The 17019-nt window shown below is 43.0% G+C and overlaps 1 long non-coding RNA gene across 1 annotated transcript; it reads left to right on the forward strand.

Moving 5' to 3' along the window:
• The first annotated feature begins 14659 nt into the window (after positions 1-14659).
• Gm38468 lies at positions 14660-16969 on the forward strand. The gene is made up of 3 exons (XR_375892.3): positions 14660-15509; positions 15774-15852; positions 16679-16969. It is a non-coding gene; the product is annotated as a predicted gene, 38468 (long non-coding RNA).
• The last annotated feature ends 50 nt before the right edge of the window (positions 16970-17019 follow it).

Below are 17019 nucleotides of genomic sequence, written 5' to 3' on the forward strand. Positions count from 1 at the left end.
AAGGTATGCCTTAACCAGCAAGCCTCAGGCAGTGGTCAGACCCTGCTAGTCCACAATCTTCTGAGCTCCATTAGATTCCCAATCCTTATGCTCCCTCTCTGTGCCCTCCTGCTTCTCCTGGTCTTCCTACTTACTTCAGTATTCCTATACTCAGTCATTCCCTAAAACTTCGTTTGTGCACACAACACAGCCCTTAGCTTTTGTTTCCAGTCAAGTGGCCCGTGTCTGTTGTGAGTTAGCAGGAAGGATTGTGCCAGTGTGGCAGTTCTCCGTCTCTTCTCTTTAACATGAGGATTCGGGTGTCGTCATTAGCTATATGTTATCCTCTTGTGATCATTCTTTTCTCATTCTGTCAACTCGGTGGCTCTTTTGAATTTTTTTGCACAGGAAGAGTCAGTTCCTCCCTGAGATGGATCTGAAAACAGATTGCCTATCAGTAGCAACTAGGGTTTTCCAGCACCTGGGGGCACAACACCCGGGAGGCTTCACTGCCAATCATTTTAAGTGCTTCTGTGTTAACTCTCAGCAACTCTGTTCTGTTGGCTATGTGGGCATTGCTTCTTTCTTTAGAAAGTAGACCGGGGCTTCAGTGAATTACAAATGCATCCTCAGATAAGCAGTTCAACACTGTGACCATGTTTATGAGTCTACCTTGTGACAGCAAATACAGTACGCTTATTATTTAGCAAAAGATATAGAGATTTGAGCTAGCAAATGCTGGATAAGCTGGGTGAGTAATTAACATGGATATGGAGGGGAAAGATACCACAGGTTAGGGATAGCAGAAAGAACATTTAAAAAAATATATTCAGCTTGTACAACCACTCTGGAAATCAGTCGGTGGTTCCTCAGAAAATTGGACATAGTACTATTGGAGGATCCTGCAATACCTCTCCTGGGCATATATCCAGAAGATGTTCCAACCGGTAAGAAGGACACATGCTCCACTATGTTCATAGCAGCCTTATTTATAATAGCCAGAAGCTGGAAAGAACCCAGATGCCCCTCAACAGAGGAATGGATACAAAAAATGTGGTACATTTACACAATGGAGTACTACTCAGCTATTAAAAAGAATGAATTTATGAAATTCCTAGGCAAATGGATGGACCTGGAGGGCATCATCCTGAGTGAGGTAACACAATCACAAAAGAACTCAAATGATATGTACTCACTGATAAGTGGATATTAGCCCAGAAACTTAGTATACCCGAGATATAAGATACAATTTGCAAAACACATGAAACTGAAGAAGAACGAAGACCAAAGTGTGGACACTTTGCCCCTTCTTAGAATTGGAAACAATCACCCATGGAAGGAATTACAGAGACAAAGTTTGGAGCTGAGACAAAAGGATGGACCATCTAGAGACTGCCATATCCAGAGATCCATCCCATAATTAGCCTCCAAATGATGACACTATTGCATACACTAGCAAGCGTTGGCTGAAAGGACCCTGATATAGCTGTCTCTTGTGAGACTAGGCCGGGGCCTAGCAAACACATAAGTAGATGCTCACAGTCAGCTATTGGATGGAGCACAGGGCCCCCAATGGAGGAGCTAGAGAAAGTATCCAAGGAGCTAAAGAGATATTCAACCCTGTAGGTGCAACAACATTATGAACTAACCAGTACCCCGGAGCTCTTGACTCTAGCTGCATATGTATCAAAAGATGGCCTAGTCAGCCATCACTGGAAAGAGAGGCCCATTGGACACGCAAACTTTATATGCCCCAGTACAGGGGAACACCAGGGCCAAAAAATGGGAATGGGTGGGTAGGGAAGTGGGGGGAGAGGGTATGGGGGACTTTTGGGATAGCATTCTAAATGTAATTGAGGAAAATACGTAATAATAAAAAATATTTTAAAAAAATAAAAAATATATTCATCTTATGTGTGAGTGTTTTGCATCCATGTATGTATGTGTCCTCCATATGCACGCTTGATGATGATCACAGGAATCAGAAGAGAGAATCTCATCTCTGGAATTGGAGTTATAGATAGTTGTGAGCCACCATGTGAGTGCTGAGAATCCAACCCAGATACTCAACAAGAGAGCAAGTACTCGCAACTGCTAAGCCATCTTTTCAGCAGGTTTCTATATTTTTCAATACCTCACAACTGGGATTACAGTCCACCAGGAGTTTCAGAACTAAAACATACTCAAACCATGTGTGATGTCACACTCAGTGGTCCTCATATAAGTGAAAATATTTAACATATAATATAACTGTGTCGGTTTGGTAGAATATACTCTTTCCTATAACCTCCCCAGCCTGACCCGCATATAAATCAGGCTGACAGTAATCATTTTCAAAAGGTATTTCTGAATGGCAGATGATGTAATCTACGATTCTGTTTTTAACTCCAATTTAACAGATTTACCTTTTTTGAGTAATATTTTAAAATACAGGCTCTTCCTTGGAAGAAAGCTATGTTCAGTTTTATGTACATAGGTACCATGATGAAAACGTGTTGAATGCTGGCTCTTACTGCTCAGTCTCACCACACTACCATGACCCACAAGAAAACCTTGGGTGACCATTCTCCATTCAAATAAATGGATTGTCCTGAGACTTACTCGGATTTTCAAACACTGCCCCCAATAAGAGGAGGTTATGTGACTTTTTTTTTTTACTTTAAACTTTGTAAGTTATCTAGACATGGTTATGTGAGCTAGCCATGGGGAAAGAAGTGTTCCCATCATGGACAGTGGATGGGCAAGAAGTGTCCTCCTAAGCACTATTTCAGAAGAAAATGTGTGTACTAGAAGAGGAGCTAAGTACTCATGAGCTCACAGAAAAAAAAGTTAATAAATGATGAGTTTCCGAAAGTTGCTGGCTCTTTGGCAGATCCTTGTTAGGCCTGCCCTGTTTGCTTGCTGGTCTTTGTTCTTCAGTCCTCCTCAGCTGCAAGCTCCGTTCCAAGACAATTCCCTGATCAGTGTGCCTCAACATGTATGCAGAACGGTCATGAACATGTTCCCCTGACTTGCTTCTCTCCCCTATATCTAAGATGATGCCAAACCTGGCCACTGCCCCTGCTTCTCTTACCCACTGCTTTCTTTAGCCAGCAAACTAAACAAATATAATCCCAAGGCTGAGCAATCCTTCTGGTTGAGCACTTTATAACTCACACATTGCCATCTGTCACCAAGGGAAGTTCTTTCCTGAGATTTTCATAGGTTTATTACTCTGTCCCACTGTCTTCCTTGACTCCTGACACTACTGAAGTCAAAATGGCCTCAGTGTAGCCATGGTATATCTAAACCCCTCTGTCCAACCACCATTCTAAATTAACTAGCCCCGTGTGGCTCACCCATTCTCAGCCCAATGGTTATTTCTGTACCAACCATTATCATGACTTTCATGCCACGTCTGGCATAGTCTACAGCTGAATACTCATCAAACCATCCATTGTTCCATATCCATCTATTGAGGAAAGAACTCTCACACTGACTGAAATATGCTGGACACAGTGAGGTTAACAGAGAGGGTCTTATTGTTTGATCCATATCCACACCAAATGAACACCCTTGGTATTGATCAGTAGTAAGCATGATTTCTTCCTTGTCTCCTCTTTAAAACAAAGATTTATTTATTTTTATGTATATGAGTACACTGTTGCTGTCTTCAGACACACCAGAAGAGGGCATCAGATCCCATTAACCATGAGCCACCATGTGGTTACTAGGAATTGAACTCAGGACTTCTGGAAGAGCCGTCAGTGCTCTTAACCCCTGAGCCATCTCTCCAGCCCCTTTGTCTCATTTTAAAAAGCAATACATATGTACACACACACACACAACACCACATTATTGAATTTGCTGCTCGGATTTTCACTGCCTTATTCATAGATTCATCATAGATTTTTGAGTAACTGCTTTCTTCCAACATTCAGTTCTCCTTTTTCCTTGTTAGTAATTGAACCATCACTCTGAATTTCAGCAGAGCTCTTGGACCCAGGTAGGCCCTATATTATCTAACCTGCAGTAAGGTTAAGTAAGTTGGCTATTCTTGGTTCTCAATTTGACTACATCTGGAATTAACTAAAACCCAAAAATAGAGGGCACACCTGTGAGGAATTTGCACTTAATTTGAAGTGGGAAAATCTATTTCTAACCCGGATCTTTGAGGTGGAAAGACATGTCTTTAATCCAGTTCCTTTGAGGTGGAAAGACCCATCTCTAATCTGGGCCACGCCTTATGCTGGAAGCCTATACAAGAACATGGAAGAAGAAAGCGTTTGATGCTTAAAGGCTTGCTCAGCCTGCTTATAGGACCCAGGACTTCCAGCCCAGGGATGCATCACACACAATGGGCTGGGCCCTAGGCCATCATTCACTAATTAAGAAAATATCCTACAGGCTTGCTTACAGCCCAATCTTATAGAGGCATTTTACACACACACACACACACACACACACACACACACACACACACACACACACATATCATCTCTAGCTTAATACATCCCAACTGCAGTTTCCTCTCCCTCCACTCCTCCCAGTTTCCCCCTCCTCCCCAGATCCTCCTCTGTTTCCCTTCAGAAAAGAGCAGTTCTCCCAGGGATATCAACTGAACACAGCATAACAGGTTTCAAGAAGACTACACACAAATACTTATATTAGGGCTGGACAAGGCAATTCATTAGGAAGAAAATGGTCCTAAGAGCAGGCAAAAGAGTCAGAAGCATCCACAGCACTCTCTTAGGAATCCCATAAGAATATCAAGCTGCACAGCTATGACGTATATACAAAGGACGTGGCACAGTTCCATGGAGGCTCTGTGATTTCCACCTCATTCTCTGTGAGGCCCTGTGAGTCCTGCTTGGTTGGTTCTGTGTGCCATGTTCTGCTGTCCTCAACCCCTCTGGCTCTAATAATTCTTTCTCCTTCTCTTCTGAAGGTTACCCCAAGCTTCAAGGGGGAAGGATCCAACAGAGATCTCTAATTTAGAATCTATCTATCTATCTATCTATCTATCTACCTACCTGTCTCTGACTATCTATCTATCTATCTATCTATCTATCTATCTATCTATCTATCTATCCATCTATCTTATCTATCTATCTATCCATCCATCTATCTATCTATCTATCTATCTATCTATCTATCTAACTATTGATCTACCCGTCTATCTACCTGACGATCTGCTCCTGTCAGCTTCCAGGAAAAGCCTCTCTGATGAAGATTGGGCTAGGCACTGATCTGTGAGTATAGCAGAGTATCTTTAGGAATCACTTTATTGATTATTTTTCTATCCTAGGACCCTGGGCTATCCAGGTTCTGATTCCAGGCCATCCATGCTTGAACTCCCTTTTGTAGTGTGGGCCTCAAATTAGAGCAGTCATTGGCTGGGATCTCCCACAAGTTCTGAAGGAGGCCTTCAATTATTTTCTTAATTGAAGTTCCCTCCTCCTCACAAATGACTTCAGCTGGTGTCAAGTTGACATAAAACTATCCAGCCTGATGAATTTGGTCTAGCCAAAAGCCAAGAGAATTAAAAGTGGTGCTTGGGAATGAAAAATTCCAAGCCTTATCTCTTTTAAAGGAAACTGCTCTTCTTTCCCTTCATTCCTGGAGCAGCACATTTGAATCACTTGGAAGGCAAAGATGGAAAGAGTCAATGCTGAAGCCTGGGTTCCCAGACTCAGTAAGTCCTGCTGCCTGGCTTACCCACCACACTTGCCCTATTATATGATTAATAACCTTTGTCCCATGTAAGCCACTTCCTCTTGGGCTGGGTTACAGTATGCTAGGCACTACCATACCAGTTTCTTGCCTAATAGTTCCTCCCCAGCTTGCTTTGTTTAAGCTTGTGCAGGTTACACTCTGTGTGCTAAGGCAGGTCTAGCAACTATGAACCCCAGACCAGATACGCTAAGGTTTCCTAGGCACTTACTTGTTAGCTATGTAAATCCAGTCTCTACCTCAGAGCTACTGAACGAGAAACTGGAAATGAAGCTTAGCTACGAGCTTTTAACTTGAAGCAAAATGCATGTATAGACATTTAAGAGCCACTGTACTAGGGATGAAGCCTTTTAAAAAAATTAATAAAAACCAGTCCCTGTCTTCAACATGTTTGCACCGATGAGAGTTAATAAGTCATAAAAATACTTGTTATCTTGGATCTCTGTTATTTCCTGTCTTTTCCTTTTTAAATAATCAAGTTCACTCAGAAAAAATATATGTTGAATTGTTTTTGTTTGTAGAAGTTATTACAGAAATCTTAAAACTCTAAGGTCATTTGAGAGCATTCAGATCATAAAGGGGGAAATAATTAGTTACAGTTGTAGATAAAGTGAGTAGAGTCTGGATCCCCAATGCTGAAATTAATGAAGAGGTCCTGAAGCCAAGAGAGACAAACAAGAAGAGGTAGTTATTTACACAGTGGGTAATAAAATTACAGTACTTATTAGCCTGTAAAGGGTTATACGCTCTAGAAATAAAAACAGTTGAGCATGGATTAAATTTATGAGTGAGAAAGTCATAAAACTGTATTAAGTGCAAGTTAGGAATGCTTGCATGATTTCTGAAAGTGACTGGCATGAACACAGAGGGAGGAAAGCTACATAACATTCAATGATCAGAACTCTAGAGCAGACAAGATCGATGCAGGACAGGTGATGTACTGGTAAACAGACTAGGTAAGGTAAAGACTCCCTTGATTAGCATATTTCATGTGAAAACCCCTTCACATTTTAGATTTGATGGAGGATTTAATAGAATATAGTAGATGCAATTCATAAAAGAGTTTTTAGAATAAAGTTCATGTGTCATTATTCTTACTAACAAGAGACAACTAAATCATTGAAAGCATTATATAATTCTGCTTTCATTTGGAAATCTGTACCCCCCAAAAACCTAGGTTTTAGGTTGGTCCAAGCCCATGGTGCTATTGGGACAAATATGTGAAAAGGTAGAACTTGAATGGAGGTCTTCTAGTCATTGGGGGGCATGTTCTTGAAGGGGACATTGTAACCTCAGTCCCTTCTTCTTTTTCTGCTTTTGTGTCTCAGTCATGAGATGAGCAGGTTTTCTTCGTACGTCTATCATAATGGACCGGCCATAGACCTAACCCAGATGGGTTCAACTGACCATGGGATGAAACTTGCAAAGCTGTGAGCCAAAATAAACCTTCTCTCTTTATTCATTGATTGCAGCAGGCATTTTCTTACAGCAACAGAAAAACCGACAAACTCAGCAAACGTTGCTATTACTATACAAAGCAAAACTGTGTTCTATCTTCAGCACAAGAGCTTCCCACTGAGACTAGAGTGACATGCAGATGAAATGTTCAGTGAAGAGTAGCTGGAGAGATGGCTCAGTGCAGAAGGAGTGTTTCCTGCATCTAAACCTAGCTAAGCGTGGGGCATTCTGTGAATCTAGCTATGGTAATGATGAGGTGGCAGATAGCATTGCCCAGTGTCCTTCTGAACTTCACATGTGCTAGATTCTACCATTCATGATTAGGAACTCTAAACTTATTTTACATGGCTGCCACTTAGTGCTATAAATCACTTTATCCCCTAACTTGTATGTTTTGAAAATTCTGTAGTGTCATCAAACTACTAGCCATTCTGATAAAAGAGTGACGCTTTCCCTCCTTCCTCTACTTCTTTTTCTTTTCAAGAACTTCCTCTAAGTTCTTCACCAAAGTATTGTTAATTACAATCTCTATTCCAAATAATTTGGAATCAAAAGTATTCCACAGTCTGGAGGCAAGTGAGAGCTTTATTGCACTTTTATGGAGAGTCAGTTGAATGTGGTGGGCAGACTAAAGAGGGGCTCCTCTATAAGGCCCAAGCATGCCCTCTCTTTCCACCCCAGCAAGCACTCATGTTACAAGAATCACATCTCTGATCTGCTTTCATTTGCTGGCCAGAACTAACTAGCCCGGGCACTACCAGGCAGATTAACTCCTTCCTGGTCCTCAAAAATCATCCACATGAGGCCTTGTGTGGCTCTTAGAGATCTCTGTCATTCTTCTTATAACTTTCAAATATGTTCCTGTTATTGGGTTTTCTTGTGTATACAATACATCGGAAGCACTATCCCTTTCTTATAGATAATCAGTGCCTGATTACAACATTGCCAGCTAGCCTGTTTATTGCAGCTAACATTTGCACTAAATGTTACTATTCTTTTTATCCATTTTATATGTACTTATTTGTAAGTACATTTGCGCATAAATCATTGCAAAAATGTCAGTTTCTTTTTATTGTTGTTTTTGTTTGTTCGATCATTCTTGTATGAGGCACACTAGTGCACATAGGATAGATGTAAAAGTGACGCTTATTGATTAAAAATAATCCTGACTGGAGAGAGGTTAGAGGTTGTCAACTCAAATGGTTTCAAGGGGAAGACAAGTGTGCAAATGCATTACATCATTTTACAGATGTTTATTCAGTGCCTGCTGTGTATGCTGGCCACTAAACTAGGCAGTGACTGTACAGCAATGAACAAAAGTATAAAAAAGAAACTTACCCATTTACTGAGACTATCTGGGGGAGAGTGACCTTCTGAAAAGATAATTATATTTAAAATGAGTATGCTGTGTTAGGGCTGGAGAGTTGGGTCAGCGATTATGAGCACTGGTTGCTCTACTAGGGGACCAGAATCCACATGGCAGCTAATAACTCCATTTATAACTCCAGTTCCAGAAAATCCAATACCCTCTTCTGGCCTTCAAGGGCACCAGACACACACCTGGTGTAGACATAAATGCAAGCAAAATACTCATATATATAAAATTATATATATTATATATACATAATATATATTTAATATATAATATATATTTTACCATATATATGCACCTAAAAACTGAGTCTATTAGCATGCACTGCAGCCAAATCCCAACTTGTATCTTTCTTCATTAGAAGAGTTTTTAAAATGTAGGATGCCCAGAGTGTCACAAGGAATGTGCACATGGAAAAAGGGAACATGAGAACATAGGCAGAAGCCATCTTTAGAGAAAGCCAGACCTGACTATACCTTAACCTGAAACTTCTAGCCTCCACATCCATAAGACAATGTCAGCCAAGTCACCCAGGCTATCATGTTTTGTTATGGCAGCCCTAGCAAACTAATAGAGAATGGTTTCTAAATAAAATTAAACAAAATAAAATAAAATCAAGCTGCAAATAAAGTGACTCAAACTATTCTGCTACATTCATAGATCAGTGTCTTGCTCGGCCATCATCAGCTTCCTCTTGCTGTAGATGGAAACAAATACAAAGACCCATACCTGGACAATGTGCAGAGAGTGAAAGACCCTGGAACACTCATTCTGAAATGGAGTGTCTCCATCAAATCCTTCCCTCAGGGTATAAGGAACTCTGCAAAAGAGGAGGTAGAAAAATTGTAAGAGCCAGAGGGGATGGAAGACAGCAAGTGCACAAGGCCTTCTAGACATAACAGGACAGTCACACATACCACTTACAGAGGCGATAGCAGCATGCACAGAGCCTGCTCAGATCTAAGCAAGATACCGTCCTAGCTCTGAGAGAGGACATGAACACATGCCCCCATCCCTAAGGGAGAAGCTGTCTCTGACAGATAGGCACTCACAAAGGAAAAGTTAGTTTTCTCCTCTGGAGTCTCACGGGGTATACAAATCCCATCCAGCAGTAGATGGCCAACACAAAATGAACTCAATTGTGGTTTTTAGGGTGTTTGTTGGATCAGTTGGTTTTTGTTTTTGTTTTGTTTGACTCATGATACTTTTTTTTAACCTTACAGGTCTTTGCTTATATATTATGGTTTGCACTTTTGTGTTTTATAGGATTTCTGTGTGTGCGAATCTATGTTTCCTGTGCTTTTTCTTCGTTTTTTCCCCTGTTTTCATTTTTAGATGACTGTTTTCTAATGAGAAAGAAAGAAGTGATGTGAATTTGGGTGGAGAGCTGGGAAAGGATCTGGGAGAAGTTGGAAGGGAAACCATAACCAGAATGTACTGTATTGGGGGAAAACATCTCTTTTTGATTTTAAAAAAGGGAAAAAATGATGAAGATAGACTTGCAAATAATGTTTTAAAATGTATGTGGAAGACTAAATGGCTCAAAGAAGAGAGCATTGTGATATCTGGAAGAAAACCCAGCCAGCCAGAGGCACAGCAAAGTCAAAGGCCCTAAGATAGAGACAAGGCATACTTGACTCAGAGCAGGAAGGAATGGCTGTGGTCAGAAGAAACACAGGGTTTCTCTGTGTAACCCTGACTATCCAGGAGCTTGTTCTGTAAACCAGGTTAGCTTTGACCTCTGAGATCTGCCTGCCTCTGCCTCCTGAGTGCTGAGATTAAAGGTGTGGCCCCTACCATCTAACAGTATGACCCACTTTAAGCTGAGTCTTATCTTTATGGTTTTCCAATGTGACCAATTGTCCAATATGTACAATGTTGTTTATAATGACAGTATGACCATTGAGTCTTTGATCTCTATATTACAGTTTAGTGGGGGAAGAAAAACTTCACCTCATTAAAGAAAATCAACATCCCACTATCCAGCATACTTAATCCTGCTTTGAAGAACTCACTCTGCTGGACAGTGGTGGCACATGCCTTTAATCCCAGCACTAGGGAGGCAGAGGCAGGTGGATTTCTGTGAGTTTGAGGCCAGCCTGGTCTACAGACCGAGTTCTAGGACAGCTAGGGCTAGAAAAAGAAGCCTTCTCTTGAAAAACAACCACAGAAATAGCCCAAGAAATGAATCAGGTGGTGGTGCCAGGGCATGCCTTTTATCTCAGCACTCAGGAGGCAAAGGCAGGAGGATCTCTGAGTTCCAGGCCAGTCAGCCAAGGCTACACAGAGAAACCCTGTCTTTCGTGTGTGTGTGTGTGTGTGTGTGTGTGTCTTTAAACGTATATACATTAGAAGGATTAAAAAAAATTGAATTGAATTAAATACCCAGGTCTTTGGGAATTCCCTTGCATTGCTCTTCCCCAAAATTCCACAAGCAGATATTAATGAGTATCACCTGTGAGGAGCAGGACACTGTATCTGTCACGGGGAAACCACAGTAAACGTGATGGAGATTAAGACTATTCAGAAACCTTCACAGCCCACACTCTCTCAGGTCAAAAACAAACCCTCATATGTTTCTGTGTGGAGCATCCTTAACAAAAGCATCTTTAAAAATGTTAACTTTCCCCTTCATGAGGTGTTTTTTCAATCCTGTTATAAAAGTACTGAAGGTACCCTGGTGGGGGAGGAGGTACAAAGTCCTTGCGCTTGTAGTATAATAAAATGATTGAGCCCACCACTCTCTAGCCACTCTCCTCTGCCCTGGGAGCCCGAGGGCTCTCCCAGCTCCAGGCTTCCTGTGCCTCCGAAGCCCTCAGCTGGTCTTTAGCAGACATGATGACGTAAAGGAAAATGAATCCGGTCCCTTCATCTTTCTCCTCTTTCTACAGCATGAAGCTAGGGGCCCGTGGAGGATCTAATATCAAAAGGAAGCGGGCAATGCCACTACTTGGAGAGAAAAAAATAATTACCAAATTTCCTGAATAGTAAACAGCTTTAAGGGGGGGGGGCAGAAGAAAAAGCTCAGGCCTTTGATAACTTGGCCCCGGGTCTGCTTGTGAATACCTTAAGGGTTATATCATCAGACAGACTCCAGCAGCCCGTGCTATTGTTTCGAAAAGAGGAAACCAGGAAGAAGGTGAAAGAGAGAGTATATGGGTGGAGGAACACTGCCTCTTGGGGAGGAGTTTGATGTTGAAAGTGCAGTTTAAAAGGCTCACGGTAGTAAGGCTGAAAGACAAATTGGACGAATTATCCGAGTCTTCAAACAGCGGGGTTCTTGGAGCCGTTGCTCCTTCCTTGTGGAATTAATAAAAATGTGTGGATTCGGTGATTGTCCAGCTAAGATGTCATTAGCTACAAAGATAAGCCCGAAGTAGCCGGCCTATGTCATTCCGAAAACAATCACTTGGGGGCAGTCTTGTGACTGTTAAATTTCCTGTGTTGCTACGGTAGATTTTGCTACTTTTTCTTCCCTTTGCAATCAGTTTCTTTACCTGGGAATGATGGGGGAAGAGGGGAGGGCAACTTAGGAAGTAAACTTTACACGCTGCTGCTACATCAGCCAGGTGATGTCACGAGAACGCTCACACCTCTGAACAGTCACTACGGTTTTCCTTTGAGTCTTGGAAACGGAAAATTTCCAAGGCTGAGGAGGCCGGCGCTGTGGGGACAACAGAGCACAAACACCAGGGTTGTACCTGCATCACGGTGCACACGTGCCATGATCTCCCTGCCCCGGGACACAGAGTCAAGTCTGTGACCCTTGTGAACTAATAGAACCTGGTTAGCGAAGAGGGAAGTAGAGTGTGGACCCTAAGGAGCTGCTTACTAACTCCTCAAAGTCTAGATGCTGGCCGCTAGAGGTGGTTTCCCAAGCTGAATCTGGGCATCTTAGCCTCTCAGGCATTCCTGACCTGTCGCAGGCTGAACAGCATGCCCAGGGCCTGGTTCACCTTGTTGCAGAACCAGGCTGCGGCCATCGGCAGTAGTGCGAGGAGCTGTGGCGAAGCTGAGTCTAGCTCTTAGACCACACACCTCAAAACAGTCCAAGTGATGACAGTATCCGTACCTTTTGTCCTGATTTTGTTTCACATTCAAGGTGGTTAGTGATCTTGGATCTTAGTGAACCAGGAGATTAAAATCCCTGGGAAAGAAGCAAGATGTGGCCTCTCCAATACCCATGACTTAGGAACGCTGGCCCAGAACCCCAAGACCAGAGAGACTTTGCTTGTTTGTGGACTTGGAGCATCGCAGACTAGTTGAGAGCCCTAAGAGCAAACAGCTAAACCCTCGCTTTCCAAAACGGTGCTGGAGACTATCCCAGCGCTGGTGTCCGAGGAAGAAGCGTCCCACGGCTTCTCTCACGGACCTACCAGGCAAAATAAGATACACCCTCAAAAAATCCAGAAAATGGGAAAGGTCGGGGTGAGAACTCAGCTCTCCCTTTGGTCTGGTCTCAGACTTCAGCACTTATGCATCACGGAGGCCACCTCCAGCCTGCCACACAAATGAGATCCACGCAGTCGACAACTGAGATCACAGCTCCGAGGTCCGAGGAAATCGCAGGAGCTCACCCTTCGCTCAGACCCCTTGTGCTGTAAGGGTTAGGCCCTTCTAGAAAGAAAGGGGCAATTGTCTTGCAAATTCTGAGGGAAATGTAGTAAAAAGAAATAGTTAATGTTCAATGTGACATTTTTCCCCTCCAGAAAACTGAGACGTATGCAAGATCTCAGCCCCTCTTCATCTGTAAACAGCTAAACAAGACAATGGCTCGGGCTGGGGCTCAGGGCAGGCTTTCTTGGAGACATAGAGATCAAGTCCACACCGCCGAACCTCCTCAAAGGTCCCTGCCCTCCTTGAAGGGTGAAGAATCGCCCGGTGCCTCGGACCTGAAGGAGCCTGAGAACTCAGCCACACGAGAACTCAGCCACACGCAAAGCTTTATCCGATCAGGCTTCAGCAGGGCCGGACTAGAAACTCAGCCCGCAACTTTTTTTTTTTTTTTTTTTTAATTCCCCTTCACTCCCCAAGCAGTTGCTGCTCCCCTGGAACAAAGAGGATTCCTTTCTGTCTGTGTCTCAATCTAGAGGACTCTCCAGAGTCGCTCTGCTTTAGACTTCGTTGCGTGCGAACCAAATTGCCATGCACTCCTGCGAGACAAGCGGTGGGACAGCAGAGCTGCCTGCTGTGCACAAGGCATTCTGATGCGGTGGCACCAGGGCACTCCTGGTTCCTACCTTAAAGGGATAGGAGTCCAGACTCCACTTCCCACCTAGGTCTAGCGTTCTGGGACAATCCACCTACCAGTCTTTCACTGGCCAGTATGTTGGCCCTGCCCAGGAACTCAGGCCAAGAAAGAAAACTCGAAGTTAGAGCTCTTCTTAAGTGGTAGATTCCTGATTAAGTAACTTTAATGACCGGACACCACAAAGGGTGTGAGCCTGTCCCACCTCTGCTGGTTCAAAATGGTCCAAAATTAAGTGGGAAAGTAAGAGTTGGGCTTAGAAAAGGCGAGCCTGCTTGAGTCACCAAAAAGGTAAAAGAGATTGCTTTTGGCTTGAGGGTGCAGAATGGTATTTTCCTAGACATCATACTTTGGTTGAATGAACCATGAGGGGGTTGTGTGTGAGTTAGAAGGTCCGCTGAATCTGTGGTAGCAAAGTCACCAGTTAGCATGGCACAGTCCCCGCTGTTTTCCTGCTTTCACCTTAGGAGAACTGTAGCTAGCACTACTGTGTTTGAACCAAACAGGCATCAGGGCAAGACCTACATCACTTTTGCCCGCCCCACCCCTACCCACATCCCACTCTTACCTTGGCAAAGTTTTCCATTTGTGCGACTTTTTGGCTTGGCCAGGAGAGTAGAATTCAATGTCGCAGCCTAGGAATATGCTTGAACTAGCAGATATTTGCACCAAAGCCTTTAAGGCTTTCCATGGATTCCGTAGGACAACGGGGTTCATTTGCTGCCCCAGGCTGGTGTCTGCTCCCTTGATTATACAGTGATATAATACATAAATACATAAGGTGTGCAAAAATTAGTTTAGTTTTCTTTTCCCCCACAGGCATAGCATCCCAGCATTCTGGAGGCTGAAGAGTTCAAGTAAGATCCTGTCTCAAAAAATAAGTAAGGAGAAAATACAAATTTAAAAAGCAGGAAGGATGACCTGAAAGAAAGGGAAATAAAACCTAGTGTTTGTCAAGTAATACAAAACTTTTAACTAGAAGGAGTAAGTTGAGGAGATCTATACTACAGTGTAGCAACTGTAGTTTCAGTCCTGAAAATTGTTAGGGAATTTTTACCACAAAATAAGTATATAAGGCAAAGCTACATAAATTAAGCCATTTTGTGACACATAAGTACTTCTCATTATGTACATAAAACCCATAAAATAACAAAAGTTAGTTTTCCAGTAATTTTTGAAAGCTAAGTGACATTGTATGTGTATTTGTGGAGTTTCTGAATTTGGGAAATGCTTGTTTAACCCCCCTTTAAGTATGATTACATCCTGTGAGTAGATTTGCAGAGTTCTGTGTGTGTGTGTGTCTGTGTGTGTGTGTGTGTGTGTGTGTGTACACACGAGAGCGCACGTGTGTTCACATTGCTGTATGCATACATGCTGATGAAGTGCTCAATTGTGGGAATAGCCCTAAGTCAGTCTTTCCTTCTCCCTGTTTTATGTATTAAGAAAAAAAAATTGATTTCTAGGTTTATTATTCTCAAGGTCCTTTGTTCATTCCTGGAAGATAGGCCTTTGGGAATGGGAAGCATTCCTTTAGAGCAGTTTATTTAAATGACTTCTCAGAATTAACCTCCACAGTGGGACCTGAATTCTGAACACAAAGCTGTTCCTTTTCTGTTTCCACAACACAGGAAGAAAATCGTGAACTTCTAGGGTGTCAACAGTCTTCTTACTGTTTTTCATAATGATCCAAAGTGTGAATATCCTCAAATCTGAGCCCTATAATTCTGATTCGTTAGACCTGTGAGTATTAAAATCCCATAAGAGGCCAGCTTGCAATATGCTCACTCTGCTCCACACACAAAAAAATATGTAAGGGAGAGTGTAGCAGAGTGACATTTTAGTGATAGGAATTTAATAATTATTGAACAGAAGAAGTTCTGTGCACATCTATTCTGGCTAAAGCACTTTTATAGACTAAACTTCTGTGGTGTGTGTGTGTGGGGGGGGGTGCTCCAGGATTTGTTGTTTTAAAACTATTTTTCTCTTCATCCTTCTATGTGCCAGCAAGGAGCTAGGGTCTCTGCAATCAGTTTGATGTCACTAGACCCCTACCAAAGGCAGTCAACTGGTCAGAAAAACCAAGGTCAGTACACCCAAGTCTCTCCCAGGTCTCAATCACTCACTCATGTTTCTACAAAGGCTCTTCAGCTGATTTCATCCTGTCCGTACCCACCCATATTCTAATATACATAACTCTGTGGGAGATACACTGTGTGGGCATCACAAGCCTACAGAGGATAGGTTGACTCTATATCTCCCTAACCTCCAGACTCCAGGCAGCATTTTGCTGTGGTTGAAGTTCTCAGGAAACCCCTAGGGGTCTTATCCCTCTGCCACCCACCACTACCCTCCAGGAAGGTGAAAGACTATTGTCTGGTTCTCTACCAGACCTGCTGCAACCTTGGGGGAAACAGAGAAGGTCTTCCCATCTCTCCGAGACTATTTCTGGAAGGTGCAATGGGAAGGAAGAAACACATCAAGGTCTGCTCCTTGAAGCAGAATCTGTCTACTGCAGCCCAGAAGACAGAAAAACATCTATGCCTGCCTTCCCTCTCTCCTCTGTCCTTCCTAGCATTTGGGAAATCCAATGACTCTAGAAGGAAGCCTTCTTTCTATAAGGGGCCAGGGCCCAGAGAAATATTCTTGAAGGCAGAAGTGCAAAGGGAAAGGTTGTAGCCAGTGGATCAGTCTAGAATGCTCCAGACTCCCTGACCCTAGAACTTACAAAGGACTATTTGTCTTCATCCAATGAGAAGGGGGTAGTGGTCAGGACCCAGTTGGGTGGAAGGGAGGTAGAAGGGTGCAGAGGTCTCTCCCTTCCCAACCCAAAGGATTACCAGATTGCCAAGCTGTGATAGTCTCTAGTCAACCCTTCAAGTGAACATGGGCTCACTTCTACTTCATTGCAGGGAGCTCTCAGGACAATGTATTCCAGAAGCCCCTCTCTGGAAACATGCTTGATCCACGGAAACTCTCCTAATGAGTCAAGGAGCTGGAAATCTCTGCCCCTGGGCTTTCTCCTGCACCTGCCCCACCCACATCAGAGGCTAAGGCCCAGAGGAGCATCAGGACCTGTTCCTGTTTTGCTATTTATAATGAAGGAGAGCGGTGACAACCCAAAGCTCTAGCACAGCGGCAGGAACCTCCGGGGCTACTTTTCACAACAGCCAAAAAAAAAAAAAAAAAAAAAAAAAAACCCACGAAACCAAATCCCAACTCAACAGTGTTGAATCAGCTGCTCACTCTACCT

Source organism: Mus musculus, chromosome 3, assembly GCF_000001635.26.
Source record: "Mus musculus strain C57BL/6J chromosome 3, GRCm38.p6 C57BL/6J".
NCBI classification, from domain to species: Eukaryota; Metazoa; Chordata; class Mammalia; order Rodentia; family Muridae; genus Mus; species Mus musculus.